Source organism: Geospiza fortis, unplaced genomic scaffold (genome assembly GCF_000277835.1).
Source record: "Geospiza fortis unplaced genomic scaffold, GeoFor_1.0 scaffold366, whole genome shotgun sequence".
Lineage (NCBI taxonomy): Eukaryota > Metazoa > Chordata > Aves > Passeriformes > Thraupidae > Geospiza > Geospiza fortis.
The window spans coordinates 2,325,335-2,350,698 of NW_005054342.1; the positions used below are offsets into that span (position 1 = coordinate 2,325,335).

Genomic DNA, 25,364 nt, shown 5'->3' on the forward strand with positions numbered 1-25,364 from the left:
ACAAAACAACATAGCATGGAAAAGGATGCAAATAATTCATTCCAGTGGTCATTATTGTGGAAGCTGCTGAAGAGTCAAACCTGCAATTTGTAAACTGTGTATTCTGGAATCCCAAATTTTTGGGGTTGTGCAGACCTAAGCACAACAAATCCATCTTATCTGCGGTCTTTAGTCAGTTTAGTATAACTTACTCATTAACCCCTCAAATTTTATAAAAAGCCTGTGAAATTACTTCTCCTAGCAGTGCCTCACCACTTCACCTCAGCCTCCACAGAGTTTTCTAGCAATGTTTTTATTATTTGATCGTGCACGATAGAATTTACAATGAGGTTTTAATTACTTTAGTGTCTTGCACTCACTCTTATAGTATCTGAATGATTTGCACTTATTTTTAAAATTGCAGGAAATATTTCCAAACCACAGATTTTCACCTAAAATGCTGAGCCAACCGCCTTCGTTGTGGTAGACTGCTCTGTGTTGCCTTAGAGTGAGAAAAGTGTAGGGTCTTCTTAACCAGATCCTCAAGACTCAAAATCTTAGTTTGAGAAAAAAAATGAGGTTTTTGCTGGCTGGAAAGGAACAGTGGGTGATCATTTTATATGCCTGCTAAATCAATCCTTACATTTCCAATTGAAAAAAAAATTTAGAAGTATAGAAGTAGTGAAAATTGCTTCAATGTCTGATTGTTCATCTGCACAAGTGCAAGTATCTGTGGGGTCAGAGATTATTCTGGGTCTGATTCAACAAAATATTTATGTTAGTCACTTCTAAAAGTCATTCTTTTTCTTTTCTGAAGGAAGTTATCTAATGCAAGATAAATAAGATTACTACAAACATTCTATTTATTAGCCCTGGTTATTTATAATTAACAGAAATTAGTTACATTGCTGATTTTTCATTGGCATCTTACCTAAGGTCAGAAGAATTTTTCCCAGCGCCCAAAACCTGGGGTTTTTTAATAGGTTATCATTCAGTTCATCTCAACAATAAACTTTAGTTTGGAAGGACAGTACAATGGTGCAAGTCCTAATTTAAAACCTGGTGAAAAACAGATGCAATTCCTGTCTGAAAGACTAGCTTGTCAACAGAACTAATTTCAGTTTCTTTTGGGTTTTTTTCTTACTTCCATACTATATTAAATCCTGTCTGGGAACTTCTTATTCTTTCGTTGTTTCTTATGCCACTTCAAATATCTTTTCAAATCTTAAGATAAACAAGTTTCAAGGTTTCTTGAATTTCGATATCGCCACTGCTTCCCCAGAATTACATTACAAACAGTGCACAGGTACACTCAGTACAAAACTTCCTCAAACACAGGAAACATTTCGACATGAAGACGTGCCTTCCTTATAGGGCTGACAATGGCCTGAATTATCTGCATTGTTAAATGATTGGTCAGCTAACATTGTCTGATAACATAAAGTGAAAATTGCTTCTGCTTTACAAGAGGCATTTTCTAATTATAATTTTAAGTATGTATATATATATATGCACATACTTAAAATACAAGTATACATATATTTTTTAAATATAAGAATATATGCTTTTTTAAACATAGCTAGCCAGGTTTCTATTAGAGAAAAATTTGCTACCTTATTCTAGGTTCATTTTGCTCTTTCACTCATCCACACCATAATAATAAGGCAGTAAGCAATACCACCATGTATTAATCATAATCCCTAGGGTGAAAAGGTAAAATGACTATGCATTGGAATAGGAAAGGAAGAAAATGCGCAATTTCTCACCAAGATTAAAGCATGCAGGTGAATTAACAGAATGACTGTGTAATTGTGGCAAATCTGTTCAAGCTGGCTCACAAAAATCCATTGAGGTTCAGTCTTATGTCCTTAATATATTATAATATAATATATTGAAATCCTCTGATGCTGGCAGATTGGAAGACTTTTATTTTCCCTCCTTCTGGCACATGCCCTGAACACACATCCTCTGTCCATTTCTTCTCTACAAAATAAATTAGCAAGCTCTCTGAAGCACGGCTGATTCTTGACACTCTGTAGCAAATAGTGCAAGCACATTCTCTTGTCCACAGCTTCAACCTTGAGAGGAACACTGAATTTACAACTTACCTCCTCAGCAGCATGTGGCAACTGAAGCATATAGATGTGAAAATGCCACAAGAGCACTGTGGTCCACTCCTACCTCAGTTACTATGAGGAAAGAGGACTAATTAACATGTATATTTGTGCTCCCCTTACTTTTTAAATAATATTTTGACTTTCTTATTTCTTTCTTTTTCTTTCCCCTTTCTGATTCTATCTAGTATGAGGAGGAAGGCACCCTGTACATCTAAGGCGAGCTTTCGTTTAAGTGGACCTGACTCCTGTCAGATCTATGTAATTCCTCATTAATAACTGTAGTGTCATTTAAGTGTAAAAATTCAGTTTGTTCTGTATGATAGCTGTCCATTTATTCATAAGATCTCTGTTTGACTGAATGAAAAACTGTACTTAATGATATTCCATTACGAGTTGTGTGACAGGTGCAATGTTTTTCATGCCACTTCCTATTGACTTTGCAGCAAAATATAGATATGCAGTACAGAAGTGAAGGCACCCAAACCTCAATTTCAGAGCAGAATTTTCTGTCTGACAGATAGGTGTGGCAATTCCTCAATACCAAACAGAATAAGTAATGCATCCTGAGGCTCATCATATCATTGCAACAGATTAAATGTATTGTCAGTCTGATTCTGCCAATTACTTCCTGCGTAGATTTTCCAAGTCAAATGCACACAGAAAAAATTGTAAAGTATACATTTGCTTAAGGAATCCACATAATAACCACAGACACTCTAATGAGCTATGAAACCTATTTTTAGTCACCAAGGTATTGGTTTTCTCATAGGATTTTTACATGCTTTACATCTCTGCAGAAAAATTCAGGTGTTAACTGTCTGTCAGGATTCTGTTCCTGTGGATTTCTACTTTTTTTTTTCTACTTTTATTTCTAGACAAATCAAGGCATGAATTATGCTACGTATTTCTGGATTATCCTGTGTGTTGCACTTTAAATTCTAATTAAACTTAATGATTAGCTACACTTAACAGAAATGCAAAATATCTCCATGCCAGTGTCTAGAGTATGTATAGTATATTGCATAATGCCTATTGTCTGCATATGCATAATGAGTCAGTTTAGCAATATTTAACTCAGTGTCTTAGGCATAGAGTATTTAAAGATAATAATGAAGCAAAATTCTCTCTCTTCTGGTGTGTGCGTGTGTGTTATGCTGTCCAAACTAGTAGACTGACAGCTGATGTTATTATCAACAGTGTACTATCAATTCTTTTTCACATTGCAAAACACTTTTCAAGTATATGGCAACCAAATACACTTAATTTTTATTCTATCAGCAGTTAAAAATATTTAAAGCCCAAAAATTGTCTATTATGTCTTTCTAAAATTGAAAGAGATTTTGAACTTAATTTTTCCATTATTTTACTCCTAATACAGAGAAAAGTGAAAAATAGTAGCAGCACAGAAAATTTCTTCCTCCCATCTGCCAAAGTAGGTAAAAAACGAGTATTCAGATAATTTCATTTGGTCCATAATCTATTCCTATTTTCTATTCATGTGAAAGGTTAATACTTTTCAACTCCATCATTTTATACCAACAAAACACTGTAATTTCCCATGCTTCCATCTCTCCCCACCCCATCAATATTAATTTTAAAAAGACTGTGTGAAATTCACCCATCTGCTACTTCTGTTTAACTTGTATGCTGCTGATTTTACATAGTCGTTGCTGATATTCATGTGAGAAACAAAGACAGGGGCTGGAAGCCTGAATTTATCTATCTGCCAACGAGCTGTCTGTAAAGTCAATATTTTATAGATTGTAACAGAGAAAGAGAGAAATATAGAGTATTCCAAACAGGATAATGTACTCTGTTAAAGGGGATTTTTTAATATTTCTCTTGCACACAACAAATCAGGAATAAGAAAAGATCATTCAGTCTTAAATGCTTTACTTCAGTAAATCATTATGAATGGATGTTTTTGTGTTTTGTGCATATTGATAAAAAAAAGTGGTCAAAATTATTTAACATTAGTTTGGCTTAATTTTTTTTTTTTGGTAACATGATAAACACGGATTTTTACAGGCATAAAAGTGATTAGATTGATGTTGTTGTTGTTTTCTTTTTTTTTTTAATCCAGAGGATGCAATGATACTGTATGAAGACTAACTATACAATATAAAGACTAACTATATAATATAAATTACAAATGCCATTTGGGCTGCATAAATCAGTCTAAGTGCACACACACACGTTTATAACTATAGCATGTATTTGTGTGCACAGATATTTGTTGTCTCTTCTTTCAGATTCATTTTGATCTGGCTACCAATTTTACATTGTGGTTCTTCAACTGGTACAACTCATGCACTCATTGCACATTTTTCCTCTTTGTAGCCAGATAAATCACTACATTTAAATTTCAGTCCAATTCAGATTAGATTAGAACAAACAAGAACAACAAAAACATCCATTATAGTTGATCTGGGGAATCCAGCTCATTTGTTTCTATTATCAGTAACAGTGATTCATACATCCAAATAAAAAGTTATTTGTTGATAAAACAAAAATGAATAGAGTATGAGAATGTAATAGAGTTGTGTAGCTTCTCCAATCCCAAAAGACTTTATGGTGCTGATTTCAACACCACAAAATTTTTTTTACCTGACTAAATATTCTTCTGCTTTCTGAAGCTGAGTCTTGACATGGCTGGGGCAGGAGTGCAGCACTGCATAAGAAAGTAAAGCACTGATTTTAAAAAAATACACTTGAGCGTTGTGAGCACTTTGGTGGAGTCAAAGCTTAGGTTTTATCTTTTGAAATCAAAGCAACTTCAGTTAAAGCATTCTGTGTGACAGATGTGATAGTTAACAAGTATTTCTGACTAAAATACAAGGTTGCACTGTGCAGACCTACTCACCACTATAGAAGAACTTGGAATGAACATTTGATATCTTTCTTCTCCCAGTTTAGCTACGTAACAACTATATCATGTTTTATGAGACTTCTTAGTGGGTTCACCTTTGCACCTCACTTATATTCACATCAGTTGCTATTACAGTTTTGCTCCACATCCTGAATACACTTAATTTTCAAAAGAATTTATTTTTCATTCAATCAGTATTTGAAAATAATTTCATTTTTATGTAGTTTCTGCGTTGAAGACAATTATCTTGAAATATAGAATGGAATTAAATCCAGTTTATGGATGCAAATACATTCACCTGGTCCATTACTTAGAAATCACTCAGAGACTGTACTCACAATCAGGGATTTTGCAGGTTATGGAGCAATTTTCTGTCAACAGACTCACTTGAAAAATGACATAATGGCATTTCACAATGACTGTCTTAAACAACTTTATTCTCTATTTTTGGATGACAATATAGATTACAACAAATATTACAATCCGAAGTTCCTTTCCTTTTTGGTGTATTGAATGTTCAGATTTATGTCTGAGTTAATTAAGTCCTCAAAAATACTGCTATTTTTCAATTTTTTGCTCTTCACAATCATCCCTTCGAAAATATATTTCCCTTGTGTGTATTTGTGAATTGTTTTTACAGCTATGTGACATTACACACAATAAGAAAGTGACACCTGTGTATTGTAGCTCCTGCTTGGAACTCATTTTGCTACAAAAGAGGTCTACCCCTGATCAACCACTCACGCAATAAAGTATTACATTGAAATAAATTGGGAATTTAGGAAATGGTGACAGATTTACCACACCAAAATGTCAACCAGGCAGAAACAAGGAGTAAGAGAGAGGAAACAATTCAGACTGTCAAGGTGCCTCCCAAAACAGACTTCTCTGTAAGAGGGCTTCCTCCCCTTCAGCAGCCTCCCTGCAGCCTGCACGTAGCAGAGGGGCATGTTGAAGGTGTTGTAATGGCTAAGGGGACAAGGCTGACCCTGATCTGCTTGACTAGCACAGCACAAAGATGCCTACAGCCACCTCACAGGAGCAGCAGTGCAGAGCCAGAGCAACCTGTGACCCTGGGCAGTGCCTCCCAAGCCACAGCAGCCACTTGTGACCTGCTGTCCTTCCCCAGTCGGAAGCACCACACCCGCGGCAGACACGTGCTGAGCTGTGCAAAGACAACTGAGTTATCTCAAAAGATTTTTGAGACTACCTCCCTGAGTTTTGCAGAAATAATTTCAATGAAGTCTGAAACACTCTTTATGATAACGTGACTTCTTCAATTCTTCCTTATTTCAATTTGTAAGTGAAAATAGTAGTCATGTAAAAGTGTTTCCAGGTCAGTACACGGGTGCCAGAGCAGGGCAGTATCTGAAGAAAATAATTAGAATACCTTTTAAAACATTTTCTTCCCTTTCAGATAGCTTTGTAACTGCTCTTTTCTTGAACAGAAGTGAATTTATGGAATACATGGCACTGATATGAATTAAATCACACCAGAGGAATTTTTTCCCAGGATCTCTCACAATCAATTAAACATTAGTCTGAACAATACCCCAAACCAAACTTCTGCATCTACCCAATATGTCACAATTATTTCTCTAATTTATCTCTGATACAGAATCACAAAATCAATTAGGCTGGAAAAAACCTCTGAGATCATCAAATCCAACCTTTGAACAGATGAAAAAGGATTCAAGAATTGGACTGTCAGCAAAATAATTTGGTAAAACATTTCTTCCACTTGAGGAAATACTTTTGAAATTAAAAAGTATTAGTTTCCATGTATAATGCATTAAATAAAATAAGACATTCCCACCTAATTAAGGATCTTACCAGAGAAATAATTTTTAAAATTATTATTATAACATCAATCAGATTTTTAACTTTTATTTGCAGAAATTCACCATCAATTGGAAATGTGTGTTGTGAATTTAATTACTGAACAAGAATAGCCAAGAATGGAAACTACATTATGAATTTAAAAATTATCTGAACGGCAAGTTTTCATTTTTACTTAAACTATGAAATCCGTCTCAGAATTCATCTCATCTGCTCCATTTTTTGTTTTTACTTTTCCTACTCTTTTGAACTAGAGGGAAATAATTTTACATTTGTTGCAATTGAATACCAAGCTTTCAGACAACTGATGTTAATTTTGCCATTTGCAACCCATCCTCAAATACTTTCTGCTGCATTTATGAAATATAAATAGTGGTTGCAAGACTGGTCTCAGCTGCAGCCTGAAGCGTGACTGTCTCTTACTCCCAGCTTGGGGGTGATGTGGGAATTTCTTGCAGCACAGCTGCTGCACTGTGGCCTGTGCCACAGACCTCCACATACCCTGAGGCAGCCCAGTATTCCAGAACTGCAGCTTGCACTGAGCTATTTCTCCAGCCACACCACCAGGGAGGAAGAACTGAACTGCAGATGAAATCTAAAGCTTGGCCAAAAGGGATGTTCTTGATTTAGCCATAGGTTGAAATATCATGATTTCAGACTGTGGTTTGGGGGAAGTGCAGGATTCTTTGGACAGCACCAAGCACATAAGCAAACACAACCCTGGTGAAAGATGACATCCCTGAACCTCTCAGTGCTATAGCTACTACACAACATGTCACTTCTATGGGTAGTCAAGTAGTTAAGTCCTCACAAAGACAATGAAATTGCTGTCAGCTCAACAGACCTTGCCTGACAGTCCTTATTGCTCTGTGGAGCCAAGCAGAGCAAAATTAAATGGATGTGATGGAATTATTTCACTGAAGTTCTTTCTCACACAGTATACATGAAGTTGATGGGTATGATAGAAAATATGATAAAGAAGAAAAGTCTCATATAATTTTTTTTTTTTTTACTAATAGAAAATATGGTTTACAGAGTACAAGAATGCCATCACTGTGAGGAGGAATTTCTAGCTAGAGTCTCTGGGATTAAAAATCACTGTATACAACACCACCGCACAGCACAACACCACCATTTCATAGCACCTGGAATGTAATTCTTTAACTTCTCTGACCAAACACCTCCTGGCAGCAGAAGTGAAAATGTAAAAGTCCAGGAGCTCATCTCAATTCAAAGCGGATAAATGCAACTGACAAATCACCTTAAGCGTAAAGTAATCCATGAGTGGGTTAGTGCAAGTCCCATGTGCAAAATCCTGCTAGACATTAGATTTAAGGAAAAGAGAGGACAAGTATATACTACCTGTTTCTTAAATAACTACAGCAGATGTCCACATGATTCATGGAGATTTTTCAGGAATATAAAATCAAATCCAGCCTTCTTGGTAGTTTAGCTAGCTTATTCTACAATTAATGCAGACTTCAAAGAAATGGCAATCAACTGGGAAATACACTGTCAGCTCTGAGGGATGTCACAACCCACGCAGAGACAGAATTTTGGATGTGGGGAAAGCTCCTTCCAACCACGGGTGGTATATTTATCCTCTGCATCACCTCTCCCTGTGCACATACTCTATGGGAAGGAATGAAAACCACGGGAAGGAGGCACGAGAGGAGGGTCCACTAGAGTGGGATGCAGGGCAGGATTATGTCACTTATCTTGTTCTCCAAAAGGTAGATGTGGAGGCCTGAATTAATCATTCAGCCTCCTTGTACCTGTCTTTTTATTGACTCATTGCAATTCAACTTCATGTCTTGCCATTTACTGTGACTGGACAAATTCCACCACTAGTTGCCGAATCCTGGTTAGGAGACACAAGGAATGGAGTTTAGAACTGTCAGGTGTCCAGTTATGCCCAGGACATGAGTCACCTTAGAAGATTTAAGGTTAACATTTGAGGGACTGGTGGGAATGAAGGGTTTCAAAGGAAGCTGTGGGAAGAGGGTTCCCATGAGGGAGGAAAGAACTTCTGAAAATCTCACCCCTTCTTTAGCTCAAGTTTTGGTAGCAAGCATTTTGTTTTGGGGAAGATATCCTGAATATGCTAGTTTGTTTTTCTTATTAGTTCTTTTACAAAAGTTACTAAAGCTATCAGAAAAGCTTTTTCAGCATAGATCTACAATAAGAAGAACACTCAGGTTAGATATTTATGATTTTTTTCCTCAGATCAGCTGTCAAATTGATAAAATAGCTACAATACCTTTGGAACATAATTGGCAGAAACTGTGCCAGCCACATTAACACAGGAGTATGGACCTGCCACTGATTAATTTGGATTTATCAGTAACCACATTTGAAACCTAAAAAATTTGGTCTACAAAATTCATATTAATCATTAGGCGTTTCAAGTAGTTTGAAAGTGTGGTGAACCAGTCCTCTATTACATAGGATGTTGTTGTCATCTTATTGCAAAAGTTCCATACCTTCTTCGTGATTTCTCATGGGCATTTCCTCACAGCACTAACTCCTTCTTCCTCTTCGCAGTACAGCCAACAAACTCCAACTCCCTTCTCAACCAGATAACCCACTCTTTTAGAGCATTCATCCTCATTGGACACAGCTGTGGCCTGTTAAGGGCAGGCCTTTTCTTTGGTGATTAGTACAGCTGCAACTCCTCAGGGGTGAGATTACCTTCCGTACTATCTTTATTTTCTTACATTCTATCCCCCCACCAGATGTGACCATAATATGCTGTCTATAATAAATTTAAATTTAATCATTTAAGTTCAATGTATGAAAATATTCTAAAAATTGTTACTTGGCAAGATTAAAAAGCCTTTCCTAAGAGGCTTCAACTAAGACTTGGCTAATAGCTGCACTTGAGCAAAACCAGCTGTAAAGTGAGGTTTTTCCCATTTTGTCATTTTTACACCCAGACTGTGTATGATATACACAAGGTAAAAGGTGAAGTAGAATTGTGTATAGAAAGTGTGTAGGCTGGGAGTGAAATACTGGGTAAGTACAAATCTAAACTCTAACAGCAGAAGAAAAGGTTCATGTTGATCCATCAGAGGCTGCCTATAAAGTCCATTGAAATTCAAACTGCAAAAAATAACTTTATCATCCATACTAAACAGGAAACCTTACATCATGGTTCCAGGAACTTAAAGCAGGAATGTAAATGTCACAAGTATGAAAAAAAATATGTAGGTAGCATAGTTTACTTTTTAAAAGTGAAAGTTACTAAAACAAATTTAGTTGCTCAGTCTATACAAAAATCATATATGAAGCCCTAGAAGAAACAGGATCTGTCCATAAACAGTTTAACTATGCATCACTAATATTGACTTCAATGGATCAAACTATAAATCATGAAAAAATATTTTTTCTTCTTTTGTTCAGCAACCTCTTTCTTCATCAGCTCTTTCAAGTTTGCCTGCCTCTTTTTCCCAGAAAACTCATATATTGAATATACTTCAATTATAACAGTTTTGGACTTTTTGGCAATATATGATAGGAAGATGCATGTCAGTTTTAAAACTGAATTACATAAAAAGAATGGTAAGCTAAACTAGTTTCTGCAAGCTATTAATCTTTGTGATTTTAGTGCTATTTCTGGCTATGCAGTCAGTTATGCAGACTTTTTTTTTTCTCCTTAGTGCAGTTTGATGACTGGAAATAACCCTGTGGGAATTGCAAGTAGAGCAGGGAAAAAAGAACAGGAGAGAATATAAATATGAAGGTATTTTCACTTCATGAGAATTAATTATGGGGCCCATGAATAAATATTTGAATAGCGTTGTTAGTACAATGCAATAAGAGCTCTCTGGTGGCAAAAGTTATCATTACATTGCATCTCATTTTTATTACAGACAATAATGGGGCTTTGACCAGAACATTTCTTTCTTTACATTTTACTTGAAAGTATAAGCAAACTCTGTTTAAAAAAATATATCTTTTTACTGTGGGTTGTGGGGTTTTTTTGGTTTTTGGGTTTTTTTTTTTTTACTGTTAAGAATTTTAACTTAATAGATTTGTTGCTAATAATCTTTATATTTATGCTGGTTTCCTAAGAGAGCCGTAATTTCTCACCCAAGGCCTGTTTCACAACATAAGATCTGAAAATTTTTATTCATCTTATCAAGTGTTCATAATTGCTGAATTTGCTATTTTGCTATTTAATATCAATTGTGATTTTCATTACCTTTAGTGGAAACATAGAAGACATCTACTAGACAGTGTAAACCAAGCTGCTGCTTAACAGTATGCATGAAAATGTATGAAAAAGCTCCACTCATTCCTTTCTGACAGAAGCTGAAATCACTCCAGCTTTTGTGTTGGTATTTTTACAATGCAGGCAGGGTGTCAATACAAATTGCACACACAGTGAGAAACAAATATCAAAATATCTATAATGCAACTTAATAAAATGCAATGTAAGTACTGGCTCAATGTGTAAGTTGTGAATATATGCATTGCTACATCAGCAAATTAGCAGAGAAACAGTCTGCTTGACAGAAGTATTTTACTTCCTAAATCTTGCATCCCTGGTGCAGTAGCTCTCCCAAAGTGATTTTCTACACAGCTGCTTAGGAAAAAGTTAGAGCTACTTTTGAACGTGTTGTAGAAAGATCCTGCTCACATAGTTAATGCACAAAAAATTACAAATAACATCTTCTTTCAAGACCATCGTGTGAAAAAGGGAGATTTCCCCAGATCTTTAGTGCTTGTTTTGTCTGTCGGTGCCCCAGGAAAGCCAAGAGCCTTGTGCCCGAGCAGTCTGTCAGTGTCCCTTCATGGGGACTCCGCAGGGAGCTGCTGCTGGCTGACAGCTGCTTTGTGCTTTATCAGCTACAAGGTACCCTAGGTGCCCCTCACTTTGGATATCCAAGGATTTCAACAGAGCTTGGCCAGGGGTCCCCGCTCTGCTCCACCCTCCATTCCATCCCCCTTAGCATGTGCTTAAGGTTGCAGGCTGTGGGAGTGGGGAATCATTGTGGAACAGGTTTTGAGCTGCCAACCACCTTCCATCACGTGAGTAGCAATGACGTTTCACCTTATGATTTTATATCACTACAGCCTCTGCTAGAATGTCCATATAACTTCCCAATTTTCTCTCATTTAACTTCAGCCACCTTTTCCCAAGAGCCTTGGATATAAGTGCATTGTTAACAAAGAAGTTAATATAAGAAATCTGAAAGCTAAGGGACACTTTTAAGGACATTAGTATATAGTAAGACTTAATGTACAATCTATGCTTTTCATCTATATTTTGTAAAGTTCTCTGATTTATGTTCCATGCAAGGAATGTTATTCACAACGTCACCAGCAGAATTCAGGAGAGCCAAGACCACAGTGTGAGTTTGTCAGTCCATCCCAAACTCTTCAGGTCACTTGAAACTGGCCAACACCTAGGAACTGAGCCAGACCAAGAGAAGAAGGAGGATTTTCTGCATTAGATCTGTACACTTAGCAGGCAATGTCTCATAAGACAGCTCTTCAAGTGCAGAACAACTTTATATATATATATATATACACATATATGTATATATATAAAATAAAAATTATGAAGACTTCTTCTGACCATCTTTCCTCTCACCCCTTTTGGCACTTTTTTGTGGTAAATCTGTTTAAAAAGTACTAGGGAAAAAAAGTACTACAAAAAAAAGTAGAAATGACATCGAAATGTCTGGATTGTACTGAAGTCCCATCAGTGCAATAAACCAGCTGAAACTTATTGAGACATGAGCTGTAAAAATGCAAACAGGTTGAAGAGCTCTGCACACCAGTGGCAGCACATTTGTGTCAAGAACAGAAAGCTTATATATGCTTAAATATGCCAAATTACTTGCTTGCAAAGTGCTCAATGTTGAAAGCCCGTCATGCACACTCCTGAGGAGATGCAAAACCTCAACAGATGTAGGCTGAGTGCCTACTTGTAATTAAGAATTTCCTTCCAAAATACAGGTTTTTCATCCTAGAAGCCACAGCAGTGTTATTATGTACAGTTAGAAGCTTCATTAACATTTATAGAATACCATCAGTGAACTTGCTATATCCAGATTTACTTTTTCTCCCTTATCCAAAAAAATCCAAATATAATCAGACAGATCAATAGTTCTCCCATAAATCTAACTGAAGAAGAGTTCAGATTTTGCCAAATGCAAACCAGCTCTATCCTGTCTTGTTGCAACTCTTTAGCTCATCCATTCACACATCTCCCAAGATTTCTCTGCCTTTTGTTATCTAAAAGAAAACAAAATAGAAATGTGGTAAGTAGCAACAAATATACTGCTGTCAGTGAAACATCTGCCTTGGCTGTGGGTTCAAACAAAGAATATAGCAATGAACTGGCTGCTGCTACAGAGACGGCAAAGGCATATGCTCCACATAGAGCTTTCTAGAAAGAGAAAAAACAAACTTAAATTTTTAAGTTTTTCTCATAGTCTAAAATTCTTTGCATCCCCTTCCTTTCTGCCCTTGCTTACACATTTCACTATTTTCACAGTGGCCTCCCTAATAATGCCCTCCATTTGCCATTATCATTGTTGCCATAAGCTATGTGGATACAAACATGAAAAAGTGGAGACAGTCAAATGTGTTAGAAATCCAGGCCAAAAAATGAAACAAACACACAAATAAACAGAAACAGCTATTGTCTTACTGAGATTTATGGTCTTTGCATGAGATTAAAAATTCAATCCAAAATCTTACTTTTTTCACAGCTTATTTTTTATTAGGAATGAAAATCACTGACAGTCTAACTACTCTCCTCAATTTTAGAATAAATGAAATTGTAATTCATACATTGAAATCCATTATTTTCCATATATCAATGGAAAATAATCAGTAGTTAAAATACTTTTGTGTTACTACTTGTAAAGTTAAATTTCACAACCTGTGAAAAAAACCCTGATAAAAATGTGTGGTTTAGGACACAGAAGGTCCTTGGTCAACATCTTTGCCTCCTTCTGAAGGGAGGAAAATTAAGTGAGACAGTTTATGTGAATGATCTTCCTTTTGGTCGCCCCTAAACAGCATAACAGAACTTGGTTTTAGGAAAAGCTGTAAGATTTCTCTTTGTCAGCAATTCGAGAAAAGGAACAGGAAGAATGTCCATGGCATGTAATACACTACTGAGGGAAAGCAGGCTCAAAATTTGATCTCATGCAAACTAATATTTTATAATAGCCAGTCAGCCTTTCCTGTGATGGCTGTTGGGGAACTCCAGTGCTGCCGAAGAACCTCCAGCACAGCTCTCCAAGCATTCACTGCTCCCTGGTTCTCCAGCACACATATAGTCAGTCCTAAGAAAGCATATTTTAATGCTGAATAGAGTGTGAAAAACAACATTATTACACAAGGTCACAAGAATTATAGCAAAAGCAAGCTTCCAGGAATGGATGTGAATAGCTGTATCTTGGACTGAAACATTCAGAGTGTTTTTCAATTAGCAGCATCCTTCACAGCAAATACCATTCATTACTTAGGAAGAAGATTAAAATGAAGATAAAGACCTGCCTGTTGATAACATAATTTAAACCTGGGAATATAAGGCAATTTTTGTTTTCAAAGTATTTTAAAGTGCATTTGTGACTCCCCACTGACATTTCACAGAAACTTAACATGACATTTAATTATGGTTGATTTGTTTTTCTGTGTACAATCAACAGCATAGTTCTTAGAATGTGTTTTTCTCATAAAATACAATTCACTCTTGGAATATTAATATCCAAGAAGGGAAATTTTCACCAAACATAAGGACCCAGAACATTACTCATTAATCTAATATTTGTTCTGATAGAGAAGTCATGCAAAGCAACCAAAAGTGTACTGAGATGCACTTGTAAAGAAGAAAAATAATTATTAAAATTTTTAAGAAAGAACTTTTGAGTTCTCCTAGCTGAAACATTTAAATACCAATTTATAATGAGCTCAAGTTAGATAAAGAAAACAACAGGCCTGCATTAGCAATGTGGCAAAGATTTGACATCACTCATGATGAGGAAAAAAAAGGAATAATTTGCAATCATAGTACTTGTAAAAGAAAAAAAAATCACTTATCAGTAAGAAAAAGCTAGTTTCAAAAAATGGTTCCTTTTAATTGCAACTTAGTACTGCTTTTGGAGGAGTCCTGTGACATTCAACATGTTGCGTTTTTCTAAAAAAACCTGAAATACTTACAAACTTGCATGAGTCTAGCATCTGTAGCTTTCAGGTAAATTATCTATCATGAGAAAAATCACAAGAACTGGCAACAAAACAACTAACACTTACTGAATTTTATTAGGTACTGAATGTCACATAGAAAGTGATTACATTTTTCCTCTGTATATTTGTTGCAGTTCCAGAGAGAAAATAAATTTTATAATGTTCCTTTTACATGAAAAACTATAAGACTAATACAGAATCATTACAGTTAAAATATTAACACTGGGAAAAAACACCCACAGCTTCTTTCTTGAACTTACACATGCAAATATGCAGTTCTCTGAAGTGGCAGCTCTTTAGCCTGAAATCATATTACCTATTTCCCCAAAGTGAAAGTACAAGTGATACTGGGAGGCAAGATTCATATGTCTCTGCTCTTCTAGCTGCAAAATAAGCATTAACAGGTATCACATATGTTACAAGATTCAAAATTTATATAGTATTTTTTCAAGATTTAAGTTCTTAAATTTGAGTGTGTTTTTAGTGCATTTATTATAATCCAAAATAATTATTTAGTTGCAATTTTGTAGTACACGTTCGAACATGGTCAACTTATTGAAATTTCTTTTACAAGTAATTATTACATATATTTATTTCCAAGATAAAGTAATTTCTTAAAGATATTGAATTCAAACAACTCTTTGGCTGATTTTACACTTCTGGTCTTTATTGGTTGAGAAGTCTCTGATTTATGTTTTCTCTTACTGTGTTTGCTACACTGAATTATTCTCTCAAAAGCAATAGCAAAAAAAAAAAAAACAACAAACTAGAATTTTAGTCTCTGTGATACTTGCACCAACTATAGGAATCTGTCAGGTCAAAAGATACTCATATTTTGAAATAAAGGCACATATTTCTGCACATAAATAGTTGTCATAAAACTGAGTTCCCAATCAGAAACTCTGAAAGTCTTTATAGTCACTGTTTGAGATATGGCTGGTGTAAAAAGGATTCATGGGTTCTAGTGGTCTCCAAGAGACCTATTATGATAGCCTTATATCTGAAGAATGATGATGGATTTTGGTTTTTTCCCCTCTTGGTTTTCAATTCCTGTTTTCTAAAAGCGATACTACCTTTACTCCAGATAGGTACCTGGATATCCGTATCACCAGATCAGATTGCTGTTTTTTCTGTAGGACCCTTTTCCTGGCACAAAATTTTGATAAATTTCTCTCCTGACAATAGTACCGATGCCTAAAGGAGCCTTTGGTACCCACACACAGAATTAAAGATTCCAATAAAATCCTGGATGCCCTAGGATGCCATGACTCACAAGGAACAGCCTTTTCAGAGTCCACAGTTGTTTACATCAACCACAGTCTGTTGACATCACAGAAAAGAGCAATGACGCTCATCACAAACGAGGATTAAAATAGAAAAGGCAGATGGACAGTGAGAGAAAGTGGAATGCAGTCAACAGCAGGTGGATAGCAAGAGCATTGTACACAGTAGCTACCAAGAACTTATTTAACATTCTTCCTCACACGATATGTTAGTATAGCAATGGCTGATTCAACAGGGCATAGCCAATCTCCTCAGACTGCTTGTGGACTGCTTTACAGTTTTGCAGACCACAAGGAACACTCTGAATTCTCTTCCCCGCATCATGCTGTTTAAGGGTTGCTACCTGTGTGCAGAAGTCCACACACCCACTTCTACAGAAATAGCCACAGGACTGCAATCTGTATTGCAGCACTCTCAGTTCTTTGAATTTCATTAATCTCTCTCTATACACTACTTCCCAGAAAAGCATATAACATTGTTATTCCCCAGTAGTGTAAAACCACTCTTGTCCTGCCTGCAAAGGTTAGAAACCAGCATCAACCCTCTGAAATTTCTGATCATGACTCAGAAACCACAAATTATTGTATTTGCAATATACGATACAGTTGCAATGTCTTTGTGATTGATATATGCCCTAGCAGTACCCTTTATTTGTTGTGTCCTCTTCTAATTTCTACATAAAGAAACTGTTGGCTCATGCTGAAGCACTCAAAAAAGGAAGTAAAATAAAATTGTCTCAACAAATTTAATTTTACCAATTAGAGCAGCAGCAACCAATTATAGCAGTTACAATATAAGGATCTTCATGTATAGAATCATCCAGGGCTGACAGTAAATACATATCCAATGAATCAGCTGATTCTTCAAGACTCTTTAGGTATCTAAAATGATATTTAAGTAGAATACAAAAAGTAAATTAAAAAAACCAACAAAAACAACATTGCACTGGCTCCAAGTTCTGGTGGTCACTGTGTATTAGAGGTACCTATACTGACCTGGCAACACCCCTCTTGGCATGAGGTCTTCCTCATGTTCCACCTTCCGTGAAGTTTCTCTGTGTTTTGTGGTTTACATGATTTGAAAGGAAAGGCTCTGACAGACTTTGAAGATACATTAGAAACTGTTGGCTGATTGTGTCTCTGCAAAGAAGGATTTCTAGTGCATACTGAAAATCACATTGAACAAGGAGTTACCACAAAAATGCAATAAAAACCTGTCCAGGAAGGTAGAGAAAATTCCTCAGAAGCAGTGCAAAGAATGAAAGGTGGTGATAGCTTCACCCATTCTCTTCACTGCACCATCTGTGACAGTCCTTTATCATCCCTAAGTAACAACAACTTTATGAAAGATTTTGTGACAGACGATAAATCTGGTTGAAGCTATCATGATTTAATTCCCATTTGAAATTATTTAAATCAAATAATAAATTAAAACAAATTAGTAGTCAATAAGTTTGATTTCAAAAAGGAACCGAGAGGAAGAGGAGTTACTCAGCAAAACTAAAAGAACTATAGTACACAGGAACATGCAGAGATTGCCTAAAAATTCTGAAATCAAAGCTTAAAACCATTGTGGGAAGTGCATTCCATCTGAGAAGGAGGTTAACTAGGTAGTGAGGATGCACCTGAAAGAAAAGTTGATACAGATGTTGTTGGAAAGATTAACAAATATTACTCCAGATTTCAACAAAGAAAAAGTTTTTTGTGATAGCTCCTTGGAAAAGTTGATTTCATACATATCCATCATGTACATCCTAAGTATTTAGCTTCATCAGTTTTCTTATTAAATTACAGTCATTTTATAGATGCTGATATAAAATATGGCAATGTGAAAATTATTATATTCTCAATGGTCTTTATGTATTTCATCCATTTGAGAAATGACATATTTACTGTGGCTTCCCATATAACAGGAAATTTCAGAGATTCATTGTCGGAGGAGACAGATAATTGTTACCTAGATGCTGAGTGAAGTGGCTGTCACTTCAGGATTCCATTTCCCCCACAATAATACCCAGGAAAATGCAATTAGGATAAGAATATTTTAGATCTAAAAGGTCTATTATTTTCCTTAGGTCTTATTTTAGCAATGAGTTTGTGGTTAAGTATTGTAAATGTTAGAATTTTCTATTGTGTCTTAAAATATTTTTACTATAAAAGTATATTTTGCATGTAATCATCCCATAAGTCAGATGTGACATTCTCAAGGGGTATTATTCACTAAAAATTCCATTTTCAACCATTAATATTTGAAAGAGTGTTATAATTAAAGGTACAATGAGCATGTGAAAACAGTCTACTTTTTACAATATCATAAAATTAGTACTATATTTAAATATAAATTAAAAATATCCACTGTTAATCTAAATCTAAACTTTTTATTTAGTCTTGATTTTTTATTTCTGCTTGTATTCATCAAAACTTTTTCCTTTCTTTTCCAGTAGTTTTTAGACAGCTTGTTCATTATTAAAGAAACAAATGGGATCTATATTAAAATCTTTAATCTCCTCTTAATATTATTTTAGAAACATAAACTTGAGTATATTTGAGTATTTTCCAGGATAAATGGCACACAATTTTTAGTTTCTGAAAGAAGAAATACTGGTAGCTGCACTTTGAGGGGGATTTATCAGAATTTGGAGCTCAAGTGTCTCCAGGCAGCATGGGGCACAGCTGCTAGTTCATAGGGATCGTAAGATTAGGTGAGATCGTTGCACCTGTTTTTGCTTTCCCAGTATGAGATGAGGTTCCTGCAGTTAAAGTACATTTGAAATTCTGTCTAGATGAAGTCATGTCATAGGCTTCCCAAGTAGATGGCAGCATTATTAAGAATTTCTGCAATGCTGCAGCCCCCCTTCTCTGCAACTCACTGGTCTCCCTGCATTTTCTGTATGCAACTAACATTAAAGAATTTCTTGGAAAGAAGCTCTTCTACCTTCATACCTCATTGCTAGAGGCCTTTCATTACATTTTGAACTTTTAGAGTTCTTTCATGCATCTTGGACCTTCATTTGCGTTGTAACTGCATCCAAAAGAGCCTTAGCTTCTTTTCATGTACCCAGGTAGTTACTCAGGGACTCACAAGCCATTAAAAGTTAGTCAGAATCTATGAACTACTTAACATATGAGCTGCTGAGGCTCTTGAGTTCTTCACAAAAGCATTTTGAATTATGAGCACTCCACTTAAGATCAGTCCCACAGTATTCTCAGGTTATCTTATTTTTGAAAAGCATCTAAGCATCCAATAAAGATAATTACAGAAAGCCAGGAAATTCAAAGCAAAGATTAAATTATATTGAAATTAAAATTTTGGACTGGAAAATGCAAACTTAGAAGTACGTTTACCATGATGCGTAATTATGTTTCTGCAAGAAAATTCTCCCAATGTCATCCCACTTTAATGCCTTGCAGTTTGTGTATATGGGTGATTCCATGCATGTGCGTGTGTGTTGAGAATTCAAAAAATGAAATTGCTTACTCTTTAAGACACAATTAGGTAAACCCTTGCCCTAATGTGAATGTCAAAATCATCATTTAAGGCACTAGTCTAAGAGAAAGGTTTTCTTTTAAATTTTACTTTACAGGATTTTAAAAAAATTCTTAGTCATCCATTTATAAAATGCCACCAGAATGAGATTTCCAAGTATTTTATCATACAACATGTGTTTTAAGCATTCTCTTTTCCTTTACCCAAGTCACGTCTGCATGACTGCTGTATTCTAGATAGTTATGAGTAATGTTCAAGACAGGATACTGAGCTAAATCATAGGAATAGCTGTCCAGATCAAAAACCAGATGTAGATGTAGGTGCAGCTTGTTTATATTTACATAAATGTGGTATATGGTGTTAGCACCCATAAAATTAATGATTTACTTAGTAAAGCACACAAAAATCCCAGTTGGAGCAAAATACCACCTTTATAATCACTAAGGGTAACTATTAGATCAACTGTTAAATAAACAAAACAGAAATCACAGACCTGCTTTAGGTACTTCAGCTTCTAAAAGAAGGCATTTCCTTACACATTCTAGGAAAAATGAATACATTTTTAATACAAAATTATTGAAACAATAAATCATGAAGATCACAGATCAAGAAGTTATAAAATTATCGCTTTGATATTTTCCCCTCTCTCTAGGCTGGAATTGATTTTTAAATACAAACCAAACTTAAAAACTTTAAAGAAAAATTTATACACGAGTCTACATACCTACCAACATTCTACAGATATTTAGAAAGCAATTACCATTAAGAAAGAAATCTAACCCCCTTCACCAAAAGTATCTCTAACCATTTATCAGTGGTGTTTTGGTAAAACTGTAGACAAAATAAGCCATCATCAAATTGCCCACCTCAGATTTGAACAATCAAGAAGATAAATTGTTCTAGCATGAGCTTTTCTGTCTTCTCCAGTAACACAGCTACCTACAATGCCTCACAAAATTACAGAGATCACTGAATATTAGCATCCTGAAAAATTAACACCCAAGAAAAAAATATTCCCTTCAAAGGAAGAAAAAAGACAAAGCAGTGAGCTTCTGAGCACACCCATGTTTGCTTTTCAGTTCTTGAAAACAAACAGAAAAGCCTAAATCTTCATTTAACAGTTATAGTTACCAAGGCAGCATTAAAATCACGACCATAAAACAACCTCACATGAGTTTCTGAATAAAAGCCTGATAAGTAACGAGCCTAATTTAGGCTGTAGCCTGACTGATAAAATACACATGAGATGGATTAATCATTGGGAGCTACACTGCTTAGCTGACTGTGTTTTTAAGTCTGAGGTGCTAACTCCATCTTCTTTTAATGGAAAACCCACCCTCCACTCCAACAGCCCAATTAGGAGTATTTCTTTTCTTTTTTGACTGTTTTGTTCTGAGATTTTTGTTACACAATAATCTGTTGGACCTAAGAGTTTCTTTGACTTTTTAAACAGGAAAGTAATAATTTAAGGCAGGCTTTTCTCCCTTGTTTATCTTTAAGATGTTCATATGAATGAGGATATTGACATGCAATATGCAAGATTACATTAAATATTATACAAATATTTCTATTAGGTAAGACCATTTTTATGCCTTGGGTAAATCAATTTCCCTTCCTGTCATGTTTTCTAATATATTCTTTTAATCAGGTTATTTTTTCTCTTGCATATATTTCCATACAGAACTTCTACATGATTTAAAGCAAAATGCACTTCCTCAAAACATTTACTTCTACCATCCATTTAATTTTTCACCACTGATGCTCAAAGTACAATCAGTGAAGTAATTGTCAGAATAAACTGATATTACACCAAGGAACTAGGATGCCTCTGTTCCAGTTTCATCTAGTGGCCACATCACTCTGAGCAAACAGATTAAACTAATTTCCTCATTTCCAGACTTCTCACTGCCAGCATATACAAAATTGTGACAAGACACAGAAAAATTTCAGGATCTATAGATTAAACATGCTAAGAGAAATGCAAGGCATTGTTGTCATGTAATGGACTATCTTCAAGCTGCTGTCAATTCCAAATAAAATCATGGGAGCTGAATTCTCTGCAAAGTCATTTTCCTGGACCATTAATTCTGAATTGCCATTTACAGAATAATTGCACTTTTGTTTCCCTGGGGATCTTACTGCAATACTTTAACCTATGCTATCCTTCTTAACCCTCACATCAAAATATATACAGCTGAAATGGAAGTCATGAGCTATAGGTCATTAATGCAGAGCTAGGCCTAAGGGTATCTTTAATAGTTCTGTTGAGGACATCCTTACAATGACTGCATTTTTAGGGGAGTGGAAAGATTTTGTCCAAAAGGACACAGCTGGATCTATTCTGGGAAAGGTTAGCTGGGACAGCTGAATGTCCCTGAGGAGATAATAAATTGCACTGGCCAATTTGATAGAGCTGATTCTGAACTGGAGGAAATCCAAACAGCAAAAGCCTTTTGAATGGTAAATACTTCCCCCATTAATTGCTGAAAATACAGGTAGGCTTGAGGGAGTTTCATTTCGACCACACTTGAAAATTACTCTCATGACTTTGATGAGGCTCAAGTTGAGAAGAATTTCTCTTTCTTTCCTTTAGGAAACTCCAAGGGAGGAGCAAGGCTAACAAAGTTAATGACTTGATGTCAGAAGTCAGCAGCGGAAGATCTGAGGCAGGAAGGAAGCACAGCGGCCTCCCGCTACTGCGCAGGATAACTAGGAAGGCGCTGCATTAGCAAGTGCATCATTCCGACCACACTTTTGTCAGGCTCTGAATAGAAGGTCACCATCTCCCTCATTTTTCCCTTCCAATCAATATTTAGTCTGCTCTGCAGCTGCTAGAGCTGACTGCCTCTGAACTTCATTGCTGCAAGTTACTGAGAAACTGGCTTATTATGACAACGCAGATCTCCCAGCAGATCTGACCTGCAGCGACTGCCCTGTCTCTTTCAATCTACTCCAAAATACAGAGATGACTCCAGTGCACAGCATTTACTGCACAAACCACTGCAGAGAAAGGTTTGATCAATAGGAAAAGTAGCAGGCTATGAAGGGATTTGGGGCCAAATATGTTACATAATAATTGGCTCTTATAAGGTCAAGGTAACTAATTAAAAAATGCCCCTACGAGAACTCATTTGTTAAAAACATAAAGTTTTATTTCGTCATCTTTTACCAAACAAAGTTCCAGCACAAATGTATTCTATGAAGGTTGTTTCACTTTTCAGAAGACCTTGGGCAAGACACAAGGTATCTGTAATGCCACAAACCAGACAGAAGTTTTTTTTGAGATATGTTAGATAAACTCTCAGTAACAGAGTGATTTTAGTGAAAATTATTGTACAGACTCAGGAATTTACAGGTGCAAATGACTGATAACAGTATACACAACTTTTAGAGCCTTGGTTATCAGCTGGATGGTAAGAAGGTTCTAAACCCACCACTGCAGTAGTTTCAGGAAGTACCACATACTGAGAGAGCAAGGCAAAAAAATCACTTTCCATGCTGTTTTTAGGTAACTCACAAAAAGTTATCCTGACTAGTTTTACAGTGCATTTATTAATAATTTTACACATTAAAATACTTGCAGTCATTTACTCTTGCATGATTTTTACAAGAAAGTGAGAATTTTCAATTGCAAATTTCAGATTGTGTGTTTAGAATCAGATTATTGTTATAAGGTAATGTAGAAGACCTTCAGCCACTGCACATGGACCCTCAGTGTGGCTGCATGCATTCAATCCAGCTATTCCCTGATAATGAAATTGTTTCAGGCATTAGACACTGTTGAAAAGCAATCTGATACCTTTAGAGTATCCCCATCTCTTTTACTTCAGTGTAAAACTATGGGATCTAGTTAATGCACAAAACATAACTACTTTTAAAGAAAAGATAATGAAAACTTTTATTTTCCTATGATAATCTGTTTTGAGTTCTTTTGGCTTTTCAGAGACCAACTACAAATCTGCTTGCAAATTTTCAGTGGGATAAACATGCTTTTCGATAGCATATCTAAACACTGAAGCAAGATAGAACAACTAGTTCAGGAAGACAAAATAAGAATTGAGGCTAAATCTTTGAACAGGGAATACCATTTTATTGATAAAATGGTAAGAAAAAAAATAGCAGTGATCTAAAATCCTAAAAGAAACCCCCAAAAAACAACCACCACCAAAAAAACCCTGTATGATTTCATTTGTTTCTGGTAGAAATTTCAAAATATTCCTAAAGAACATTTCTGGAATATCTCCTTTACTTAGGAAGTAGTGGTACTCCTACTGGAACTAAACCTTTCAAGTTTTGCTTGCTATTTATGGAGGAGTTTTGATTCACCAAGAGCTGTGTTGTGACTACCTTTGCATAGATACCTCAGGGGGAGGGAAGTGATATATTAGTTAAGGCACAATTTTTGAGCTAGGCTCTATTCCAAGTTCTGTCCCAACTTCCTCTGTGACCTTGAACAAAGCACCTAATTCCTCTGTATTTCAGTTCCATTTCTAGAAAATGAGGACAAGGAAACTGTGCTATCTCAAGAGTCCTGTGAAAAGAAATTAATTAGCAGTTGTGAAGCACTCATATGCTGTGGCCATGGCAATCTTCAGTCTGACAAAAATGGGGCAATGTAGTAATGGTTTTGCTGTGATCTGCACACCTAGAGAAGAGTCAGCACTACCAGCTTTATTCTTGAGCACTTTGTAGTGATTAAATCAATCACAGTCTGTTTCCATCCCCGTTTGCCTCTGAAGGAGCAGAGCTATATAAAATAATGGATTAGAAACCACCACATTTACTACACAAGCATATATTTTTCATTTGTCTGTCAATCCAAAAAAAAAAGAAAAAAATGACAAAAAATATCACTTAGAATTCTTATTCCTCCACTAACAAGCTTCTTCAAAAATCGTTTCTTAGAAAATGTATTTTCTGGAACACTAAAACCAGACAAACTAACAAGCAAAGAAAAAAGAAAAAAGAGAAGAAGAAAATGGAGCATCAGATTCAGAAAATACCTAACAGAGGAGATTCCCTTTTACAAACTATTTTAGTAGCTAGCATATTCTGCAAGACATGCACAGTGATCTCTCCTACGGGAGGCAGTTTTAAATCTCATGGCTATCTCACACCTCCCATAGCTCAGTTTTCTCACCTCTTCCCATTATTTCCATTTGATGCCTTCCTACAAATTCATCACAGATTCATAAATAGTTTGGGGATGACTTATACTGGGGGTGGGATTGGCATATTTAGTATTCATGCAAAAGTTTTAGTGATTTTGATGAAAAAGGCAAGATTTTTAAAATATATCAATAAATCTTGAGTGATAGAGCACATGCATGTAGTGCTATTATTGATATATTTATCTATTGCTTATTTGTCTGACCTGCAAGTTAAGTACTCAGCTTGATACTTTGGTCTGTTTTGAATTTTTAAATTAGTAGTTCTCTGTATTACGAGTATTTTCACCTCAAGAATACTCAATATGTCTGGAGAGGTTTCACTATTCTAAATAATTCCTGTGAGGTGTGTGCTATGAATATCAATTTCCCAAATAAAACATGGATCCATTAATGTCTGAAAGAGCAACA

General features: G+C 35.7%; 1 protein-coding gene across 1 annotated transcript in view; it reads right to left on the minus strand.

The window, feature by feature from the left end:
• FAM155A (family with sequence similarity 155 member A) overlaps positions 1 to 25,364 on the minus strand; it is a 437,763-nt gene that overhangs the window by 324,812 nt on the left and 87,587 nt on the right. The window lies entirely within an intron of this gene.